This window comes from Solenopsis invicta, chromosome 9, assembly GCF_016802725.1.
Source record: "Solenopsis invicta isolate M01_SB chromosome 9, UNIL_Sinv_3.0, whole genome shotgun sequence".
Classification (NCBI taxonomy): domain Eukaryota; kingdom Metazoa; phylum Arthropoda; class Insecta; order Hymenoptera; family Formicidae; genus Solenopsis; species Solenopsis invicta.
The window spans coordinates 4,361,718-4,370,207 of NC_052672.1; positions in this window are offsets into that span (position 1 = coordinate 4,361,718).

The following is an 8,490-nucleotide window of genomic DNA, read 5'->3' on the forward strand; positions in this document are numbered from 1 at the left end:
TAACCAGATTGGTGAATTTATGATTTTCTTTTGTTGCAAAATTTTATCCCTTTTACAGTCTGGCAATTTTTATAGGATTCTTGAACTCACTTTTAATTTCTTTCAACGCTTTCAGGAGGTATCCAATTCCCACAATTCTTCAACGGACACATCTACTACTTATGGCTTAGAAGATATTCAAAATACTCAAAATGTTGATGGCCCTGTGATGAATTCTTTGAATAAAATTCACCAGCAATAATAATAACAAGCAGAGAGAAATCTCTGTTTTTAAAGTTACTCAATGGAATTGCAAGGGCATAAGGGGCAAGTTACCCAACTTGCAACTTATTGCTAAAAATACAGACATTCTTTGCCTCCAAGAAACGCTCTTACAAGAGGATCATAATTTTCGGCTTAATGGCTTTCGGACTGTAAGTAAGAATATTCTTTATCCTGGCTCTAGGGGTATTGTCATAATAGTCAGAGTTAACATCCTTTTCTCCAATGATGATATTAGTGAGTTTTCTCACCCCTCAGTGGAAATCATGGGGATAGTGGTAAAGTTTGCAAACAGACGATGCTTATTGTCAATCTGTATAGACATCCCGGGCAATATACTCCACAAAGCTTCTTTGATAATCTTCTTAACATTCAATCTTTTGACAATGGAGTTAATCAGGTTATTATTGTAGGTGATTTCAATTATCACCATCAGTACTGGGGCAACGATTCGGATGACTCTACAGGCAATAAATTGGCTGAGACACTGGATTTCTTTAATTGGACGGTTCTAAATGATGAGAAACTTACGTTACTTATCCCGCCTGGCATTTCCAAATCCATTATTGATCCTGCACTGGTGACTTCTGGCCTTGCTTCTCTTTGCTTTTTGTTGTATCTCTTCTGATACGTGGGATAGTGATCATTTTTCTATTACAACGCATATTAATGGTAAAGTTAAAGTACGCGGATCATTTGTGTATAAATGGCCGTTAAACGATAGTGTATTGCGAGAATTTTCTGCTTTATGTATGAAGGATTCTTTTACTATTAATAATCTTAAAGGTAATAACACGATTGAAAAATATGAATATTTTTTTTAACAATATCAGGGACAAGTTATACAACTTTATACCTAAAAATCGAAAAAACCCCAGAACAATACATCACAGGCATGGTCATTCTTGAACCAACCCCCCGTAGTGGAATAAGACTTGCCAAAAAACCTTAGAAATAGAAAAAGAGTCATCCAAAATTTCAAAAAATGTCCCAATGTTAATAATTATAATGAATACTTAGCGGTCAAAAATTCTTGTAATAAAATTTTTAAAAAACAGAAAAGGAAAGGATGGCAGATTTTCTGCAACTTCTTTAATAGTAAGACGCCTACAACGGAAGTATGGTCACTTATCAAAATTTTTAAAAAACGAAATTCAATTGTATTGTCCTCACAGCTGGATCCCAACGATACTGTAAAATCCCAAAAAGCTTTTATCAAAAAATTTTGTCCCGCGTCTTACTTACCGGGCCCCGTTGAGCTGTTGACAAATGATGTTAAAGAATCTCAAATATCTCATCCTTCTCTAAATTTCCACTCCAGCAAGGATTTCAAGCATGATAATCCCATCTCTGCTAACGAGATTATCAAAGAAATCAGGAACTCCAAGATGAGTTCGGCTCCTGGCATTGATCAATTTAGCTGTCGCATCCTTAGAGCTTTGCCTGAAAGTTAAATTAACATTCTAACTTACATTTTTAATCACATTCTCTTTGAGGGAGTTTATCCAAATTCATGGAGACGCTCACTTATTGTACTAATTCCGCAGGCACAGAACTCAGGGGTCAGGCCCATTGCTTTGCTCTCTTGTGTTTTTAAAATTTTAGAAGGTTATATATTCAAGACTATAATGGTATCTGGAGGCTAGTCGCATTATTCTTGACTTTCAGTCGGGCTTCAGATCGGGTAAATCTTGTGCTGACATTCTAGTATTGCTATTCTGCTTTGTTCCGACAAACTTCGCTCGAGATGAATGTGTTTCATGCTTCTTCTTCCTTGATGTAAAGAGCGCATTTGATAATGTTATCCCGCAGCTACTCTATCGTGATTTAATCGAAATCGGAATTCCTATACCTATCTGCAAGTTTATAGAAAATATGACTGCGGAAAGAGAACTTCACTTTTTCGTGGATGGTCAGCTTAAAGATCCTTATTTAGTACACAAAGGCACCCCTCAAGGCTCCACGCTGAGCCCCATAATGTTCATTATTTATTTAAGAAAAATCGGTGATACACAAGGACGCAAACATTTTGCAGTACACTGATGACATTGTTATCTTTGCTGCCTCTCCAAACGTGGACGTGGCCATTCAGACTGTCCAGGAATTTGTAACGCGAATTGAAAATTTTCTCAAACTTAGAGGTCTTGACCTTTCTCCGGATAAATCGCAACATCTAGTCTTTTTCAACAAAAAAAGCGCACCTATTAATTCCCAAGATATATGTATTAAAACTTAGTGGTGCCCAGGGTTGAAGAGGCTAAATTTCTTGGAATTTGGTTAGACAGAAAATTGAAAAGAAATATTCATTTAGATCGTCTTATTTCTAAGGGCCGTAAAATAGCGGATATTATTACAATGCTCTTAGGATTATGGTGGGGTTCTCATCCTACTCTCCTTCTTAGGATATACAGATCCATGTTTAGAGGTGCCGTCGAATATGGATCTCATGCTTTTTGCATGGAAACCTGCTCTCTAAAGTTCCTCAAGTTCAAGAGACTAATGCATCGTATTATAAGCACTGCCTTAGGCTATCGAATATCTACTCCTATTAACGTGATGTTTTCTGAAGCCTGCGAACTACCTCTAAATATTTGCTTTATATGTTTAGCTTTCAAATGTGCTATTAAATGCTTTTCTAACCAAACTAACCCGGTTACACATTATCTTGAGTGTTTAGCATTCGCTTCTAGAAGGAGAAGTGATAAACTCAATCTTTTAAAAACGTTTTTTATTTTTGAACGCTATACTCAATTTCGCTACTTAAGGAATGTAATATTCAGCAGCTTAACTCCTCCAGACTCTCTGCTCAATTACTATGCCGCTATCTATAGGCCTACTATTGATACTAATCTCCATCATCTCGTGAGTAAGGATGATTCAGATGCGGAAATTCAGCAAATCTTTCTTGCACATAGAGAGCGATTTTGCAACTCTTTAATGGAGATCTTTACAGACGGCTCTAAGTCACTCAAAAACTGCCGCGCTATGGCAGCTGTTTATCTGCCTCATATTAAAGCAGCTATAACTCATAAACTTTCAATCTCCATATTCTCCGCTGAGGCCTTGGCCCTGTTTCAGACCATTAAATTTACATCTGAGGACGCCACTATCTATACGGATTCACTCATTGTTTTGAAAGCGATTGAGAGTTTTTCCACTAAAAATAATAATTATCTGATTTCTCGTATAAAACAGAAATTATTCGAAAAAGATCACAGGATATCAACATAACTATAGTCTAGATCCCAGTTCACAAGAGTATCTTTGGCAACAAAGAAGCAGATAAAGCGGCTATTTTAGCTGTCAACAAAGGATATAAGCCCAATCCTCTACTTCCGTACACAGATCTCCATTCCCAAGCCAAAAATTTCAGAGATCGGCGGTTTTTCGAATATCTGAATGCTGCTGCTGACTAAAAGGGACATCTTCATTCGACGATGTATCAAAACAGGAATAAAGCTCCTACCAAAACCTGGTTCTACAAGATGCCACTCGAAAGGGAGGAAATTGTACTAATTAATCGCAGTGGACACTATAACCTTAACTACAATCTCTATAGAAAATATTTAATCAACACTCCTGCCTGCTCATGTGACTACAGCAAACAGGACATCAATCATGTTCTTTTTATTTATCCCTTGACTAAAAGTATGTCGCTCAAACTCCTAAAACATATTAGCAAAAAGTTCCCTTGTCGTCCTTTAGATATCTTGTTTGTTTTAACCAATCCAAGCCCTAAAATATGTCGTCTTATTTTGGCATTTCTGAAATCTGCTCAGTTATCCAATTGATTCCTTCCGCATTACAAGCGTTCGTCAGTGAGTTCGTTCCTCTTGCGCATTCAAGGGGAGGGCACTTCCGAATTTCAAGTAGGACTATACGCACATGTGCCCTTAATAGCAGAATTTAAAGTTTTTTCGAAAACAATTTTGAGTAGTTTGATCGCCAGATTAAACAGTTGTTACGATCAATCAGTTCATTGTACCATTGTCGTATTGCTCCTGTGTATAGTAGGGCGGGTACCAAGAATCTAGAAGGAAGGAAGAAAGGTCGGTTAAGGATCACGGCGGAAGATCGCGATGCGTCGTAGCGCATTTCAACTCACATTCTTATCATCTCGTACGAGTGTTTGATGCGAGCGAATGTTTTGATATTGTCGTGAACTGCCGAAAGTGAAGTGTTGGCCTTCGTACCAACATCCGTCGTGTCGAATGCATAGTAGGAAGTCGTGTCGCGTTTAATCGTGTTTTGCAGCTTCTCCGTTATTTCCTTTTCCGAGTTTCCGACACGCGTGAGCACCGAGAGGATTTCGAGAGTCCCGAAAACGAAGGATCGCACGTTTGTAGCAAGTATGAATCAAGACAAATCGTGAATCTTGAATCTTGAACTCCTCCGTGTCCCTCAGATGGCAATAGACGATCGGTCAGACATTAGTAACATCTTTGCCAACACTATATACAGGGTGATTCAGGATAACCTTGTGTCTTTGACGAGACATATTCCTGAGGTTATTCTAAAACAACTTTTCCTTTAGTAGAAACTTGTCCGAAGCGTAGTTTTTAAATAAGAAAAGGAAATAGTTATCCAATAACCGGGCGCGTGAGGCAGGGCCGGCGCAATTCACCATTCGATATGGGCAATTACGTGAGGCGATCGCAATAATAAGCTGACAACTAGAACACAAGTTTCTCTCCCTTCCCCCTCTTTCTCACTCTCTCACCCGTTCTTTCAAAGCCTCTATCCCATTCTCATTCTCATTTTTTTCTTATTTATTTATCAATTCAAACACTAAGACTAAAATAATGCTAGAATTAAAAACGATATTTAATTATTTTACGTCTTGCTTTAAATAATTCTGTACGTGTAGAAAATATTTTTTTTAGTCAAAAATACCATATTTAAAATGCGTGATTGAAAAATAAAAATGCAGAGTGAGAGAGAAAGAGAAAGAGACGAGTCCGATCAAATTTAAACGTGTATACTCATCATCCTGCACAGCAATCAGCCTTTATCTTCACGAAGACAAAATATCCATATTAAACTCTATATTTTTCTTTTTTTTTCCTAAATCACATCATAAACGGGAACGTCCCAGTTGCGCACAGAATAAATCGGACACAGCAAGTTGAACGAAACGGACACAGTGACAATTGGACACAGTAGGAAACGGACACACGGTGGTTGCAGTGGGACACAGTGACAATCGGACACAGTAAGAAACGGACACAGTGACAATCGGACACAGTAAGAAACGGACACAGTGACAATCGGACACAGTAAGAAACGGACACAGTGACAATCGGACACAGTAAGAAACGGACACAGTGACAATCGGACACAGTAAGAAACGGACACAGTGACAATCGGACACAGTAAGAAACGGACACAGTGTCAATCGGACACAGTAAGAAACGGACACAGTGTCAATCGGACACAGTAGGAAACGGACACACGGTGGTTGCAATCGGACACAGTAGGAAACGGACACACGGTGGTTGCAATCGGACACATATGTTCCGTGACAGTTTTCCTAACCCTAAAAATGTTACTTTAATAACTTTAATTTGTTGATTTTTCGCTTTCTTTTTTATATACAGAATTATTTATTTACATATTAGAAAGAAAGCAAAAAATCAACAAATTAAAAAATCAACAAATTAAAGTTATTAAAGGAACATTTTTAGGGTTAGGAAAACTGTCACGGAACATATGTGTCCGATTGCAACCACCGTGTGTCCGTTTCCTACTGTGTCCGATTGCAACCACCGTGTGTCCGTTTCCACTGTGTCCGATTGACACTGTGTCCGTTTCTTACTGTGTCCGATTGCAACCACCGTGTGTCCGTTTCCTACTGTGTCCGATTGTCACTGTGTCCGTTTCTTACTGTGTCCGATTGTCATTGTGTCCGTTTCCTACTGTGTCCGATTGCAACCTCCGTGTGTCCGTTTCCTACTGTGTCCGGTTGCAATCACCGTGTGTCCGTTTCCTACTGTGTCCGATTGCAACCACCGTGCACTGTGTCCGTTTCTTACTGTGTCCGATTGTCACTGTGTCCGTTTCTTACTGTGTCCGATTGTCACTGTGTCCGTTTCTTACTGTGTCCGATTGTCACTGTGTCCCACTGCAACCACCGTGTGTCCGTTTCCTACTGTGTCCAATTGTCACTGTGTCCGTTTCGTTCAACTTGCTGTGTCCGATTTATTCTGTGCGCAACTGGGACACACTCTCATAAACTGCAATCATTCTTTTGATTGAAAAATACTAACGCATCACTTTATACAAATCATTATCGTCGATTACTATTAATCACTACTAATCACGCGAGAATTACTCAAAAAATGAAATACGTGCATGCGACCGTGATCTCGAAAATTTCAAGATCATTCCGGTTTTTGACGGCCGAAAGACTGAGTTTGATATGAGACAAAAGACAGTCGGTCGAGAAACGTGAACCGTGAACGCGACGCGAGTGGAACGTTTGGGGGCTCGTCCGGGATAACCATAAAATCTTCGAGTTCATGGTCACAGGCGCAACAGTATTTTTAATTCTTAATTATCGCGTTCTGACTTTTAGAACGTTGATTACGCAGTGATACCGCAAACAATAAAACTAGTCGACTGCTCGCTCGTAAAGCAAAGAGGATATAACCTAACCTAACCTCTTTGTCGTGTGTTCGTCGTGTAAACACGTGTTTCTTTTTTTGAGTAATTCTCACGCGTGATAAGTAGTGACTAATAATAATTGACGATAGTGATTTGTATAAAGTGATGCTGTTCGCGACTGCACGTTGCCGAGAGAACGTGCGCGAACTTGAGTTTGCCGGGCGAGCTCGAGTGAGCGCGAGTGAGACGCGTAAGTTAAGTAACGCGCAGCTGGCCGTTGTCCGGCCGCTGAGCGCGACAGCGTTCGAGTGAGCCGAGAGGCGCGACGAGGATCGACCGCGATCAGCTGCTCCGCGAGCGTGCGAAATTTAAAGGCGCAAGGATTGAGATTGAAAGAAAGACTCAGTAGGTCCGCTGCCCAAATTTCACGAAACACCTTTATTCGTCAAATTGTCTCACTGGCGTTAACAAATTTGTCTTTGGCTGGTCACACACAAGTTCCGACCAGCGTCGGTCAGTAATCTATCAATTTTCAATCTCACGGTTGCGGCGCGATTTTAACGGCGATCGTTCTCGGTCGAATCACTCTGAGAGTCTGGTTGAGCGGCGAGATCTTCGGCAGAGCGACCGATCGACGGGAACAATTCGGGGGAAAGATCTTTCCGCGGGAAATCGTCTAATTGGCTGACTGGTCTAACAAGATGACCGTGGCCAGCGTCTTAGGAGAAGAATCTCAATATTTTGTCACGATCTTCCCGCCGAGTTGTCCCCGCTGTTAGCGCGTGATAGAGAACGGAGCGACCGAACACTCGACTCCGTATACACAAGCAAATAATAATAGCACCGAAGCTGGTCGAGATAATCGATTGTACACAAGAAATACTGAAAGTAACAGCTTGAATTTTGAAACTTAAATCTACAGGACGCAAGAAAATATACAAAATTGTTAACGTTGGTTTGATCGCGAACAGATGCGTTAGTAATTTTTGATCAAGAGAATGATTGCAGTAAATGTGACAAGTGATGTAATCTAAGAAGAAAAGAGGAAAACCTTGAGTCTATGAATATTCTGTTTTTGTGAAGATAAAGCTGATTACTGTGCAGGACGATGAAGTGAGTATAAACGTTCAAATTTCATCAAACTTGTCTCTTTCTATATCTCTTTCACTCTGCATTTTTATTTTTCAATCACGCATTTTAAATACGCTATTTTAGACTTAAAAAAAATATTTTTTTACTCGTACAAAATTATTAAAACGAAGACGTCAAATAATTAAACATCGTTTAAAATTCTAACATTATTTTAGTGTCAGTGCATGAATTGTTAAATAAATAAGAAAAAAATGAGAATGAGAATGGAATACAGGTTTTAAGAGAGCGGGAGAGAGAGGGGGGAGGAATGGAAACCAGTGTTCGAACTGTCAGCTGACCATTGCGATCGTCTCACGTAATCGCCCATATTGAACGGGGAATTGTACCGGCTCTGTCTTACCGCTATACGCGCCCGGTTATTGGATAACTATTTTCTTTTATAATTTAAAAACTAAGCTTCGGACAAATTTTTGCCTAAGGAAAAGTTGTTTCAGAATAACCTCAGGAATATGTCTCTTCAAGGACATTAGGTTA